Below are 3,132 nucleotides of genomic sequence, written 5' to 3'. Positions count from 1 at the left end.
TTAGAACCAGAGAGGGAGAGCGACTGTGTTCTGTAGACCTGAGGGGCACAGGGGAAGGATTGCATGGAGGGGATTGTAACCATGGCAATGAGACGATATACAATGGAATGAATGTAAAAGTAATATTCTCCCATGTAAACTATCACATAATCCACAATAAATCATTAAAGAAAAAAAAAGAAAGAAAAGGAAAATCCACAAAGATTTTGTAAACATAAAAACAGTGAAAGAATTGACAAAAAAAAATGCACAAAAAAATGAACTCAACACAGGAAAACATGCAGAACAAAGAAACCATCAACACCACAAAAACACACATTGCAAAGTGACTGAAATCAATAATTATACTGAATGTCAATAGATAAAACTAGCAATCAAGAGAAAGGAGTGCTAGGATTGATAAAAGAATAGAATCCTTCAATATGCTATCTACAAAAGACACACCTTACACATAAAGTCAAATGTAGATTAAAAATTTAAGGATGGAAAAAATATACATAAAGCTACCCACAAACTCCTCCTTGGAAACCATATAAAGGAGCTCTGGTAGCGTAGTGGTTATGAATCAGGCTGAGAACTACAAGGCCAGCATTTTGAAACTACCAGCTGTTCCGTGGGAGAAAGATAAGGCTTTCTGCTCCTGTAAAGATTTACAGCCTCAGAAACTCTGTACTGGGTTGCTATGAGTCGGAACCGACTCCACGGCATACCACCAACACGAGTCAGAATAGACTCCACAGCCCTTCACAATAGCAATGTCAATCAATTACGAGCAAGAGTGGCAATATTAATTTCTGATCAAATAAATTTTAAGACAAACACCAACATAAGAAAGAGAAGAACATTATGACATATTTAACAGTTCAATTGAATGAGAGAACATAACCATAATAAATATCTTTGCTTCCAATGAAAGAGCCTCAAAATACATCAATCAAACTCTAATAGAATAAAGAAAGAAATAGACAACTCTGCAATAATAGTAGGAATTTTTAATACACCAATTTTTAAAAAGGACAGAACAACCAAGAACAAACTCAACAAAGAAACAGAGGAACTAAACAACACAATCAATCAACTTGACCTCATAGATTTATAGAGCGTTCAACCCAACAACAGCATAGTACACATTTTTTCCAGAGCGCATGAAACACTTTCCAGAATAAATCATATGTTAAGCCACAAAACAAGCCTCAATAAATTTTATAACATTAAAATTCTATAAACCATCTTTTCAAATCACTATACTACAAAATTAGAAATTGACAATAAGATCACAGAAACAAAATCCAATGCATGGAAACTGAATAAACCCTACTTACAATCTACAGGATAATAGAACAAATGAAAAACAAAATTAAAGATCCCTTGAATCAAATGAGAATGAAAGCACAACATACCAAAACCTTTGGGACACAGCACAAACAATGCTTAGAGGGCAGTTTATCACAATGAACACACATATCCAAAAATTAGAAAGAACCAAAACAAACGCATTAATATTGCATCTGCGACAATTAGAAAGAGAACAGTAAAGTAAGTCTAAAGTCATCAGAAGATGACTAGAAATGAATAAATTGGAAAACAGAAAAATAACAGAAGAAATTAGTAATATAAGTTGATTCTTTAAAAGGATTAATAAAATTGACAAACCATTGGTAAACCTAACATAAGAAAAGAAAGGGAAGATGCAAATAATACACATGCAAACAATACACATAAAAAACTATGTGGGTGACATCACAACAGAATGAATGAAAATAAAAAAGGATAACAGAAAAATATGAAGAATTATACTAAAATAAATTTGAAAATCTAGAATGGATAAATATTTAGAAAAACACTACCTACCTAAACTAACACAGACTGCAGTAGAAAACTTGAAGACACTTCTAACAAAAGAAGAAATTGATCAGGTAAATAAAAAATTCCCAACAACAAAAAAGTCCAGATGTCTTTACTTATGAATTGTACTAAGCATTCAAGAAGTGTTGACACTAATTCCATTCAAGCTAATTCAAAATATAAAAAAGGATGGAAAACTTCCTAATACATTTTATGAAGCAAACAAAATGCTCATACAAAAACTAGGGCAAGGCATTACTAAAAAAGAAAATTTTAGGTCAATATCCTTCATGAATACAGGTACAGAATTTCCAAAAAAAAAAAAAATCCTAGCCAATAGAATTCAACAACATATCAAAAAAATCATACATCATGACCAAGTAGATTCACACCAGGGATATGAAGATGATTCAATATTAGCAAAACGATCAATGCATCCCACTATAGAAATTACGAAAAGGAAAAGAACCACATGATCATATCAATTGATGCAAAAAAGGCATTTCACAAAATCCAACATCATTTCTTGATAAAAACACTCAACAAAGTAGGAATTGAAGTGAAAGTCCTCAACGTAATTAAGAGCATATATACAAATCCAACAGCAAACATTACTTTCAATGGAGACAAGCTGAAAGCATTCCCTAATGAACAGGAACCATATAGGGATGCCCTTTATCACCACTCCAATTCAATATTGTGTTGAAAGTCTTAGCCAGAGCTCTAAAGCAAGAAATGGAAATTAAAGGCATAAAAAGTGGAAAAAGAGTAAAATACTTTCTATTTGCAGATGATATAATCCCTTATATAGAAAATCCCAAAGTCTCAGCAAGAAAATTTTTGGAGCTCATTAAAAAAATTAAGCAAATTGCAGTGTACAAGATCAATATACAAATAATCAGTTGGATTCCACTATACTATACAAGGACACCTCTGAGAAGGAAATTAAGTAAACAATAATAATTACAATAGCTACCAAAAAGACGAAATACTTTGAAATAAATCTAACAGGGGGGGAGGGGGGGGGAATCTATAAAAAGGAAATTAAAGAACAATACTACAGGAAACAAAAAGGGATTTTTAAAAATGAAACTATTTATAACATGCCAATGGATTGTTGTTGTTGTCAGGTGCCATAGAGTTGGAACCGACTCATAGCGACCCCATGCACAGCAAAATGAAACAATCCTGAGCCAACCTCACTACCGCTGCCACACTTGAGTCCATCAATGATGCCACCTGGCCAATCCATCTCGTTAGGGGTCTTCCTCTTTTTCTCTGACTCTC

The sequence above is a fragment of the Chrysochloris asiatica genome, unplaced genomic scaffold (assembly GCF_000296735.1).
Source record: "Chrysochloris asiatica unplaced genomic scaffold, ChrAsi1.0 scaffold00252, whole genome shotgun sequence".
Classification (NCBI taxonomy): domain Eukaryota; kingdom Metazoa; phylum Chordata; class Mammalia; order Afrosoricida; family Chrysochloridae; genus Chrysochloris; species Chrysochloris asiatica.
Note: the sequence above shows the minus strand (reverse complement) of the source record.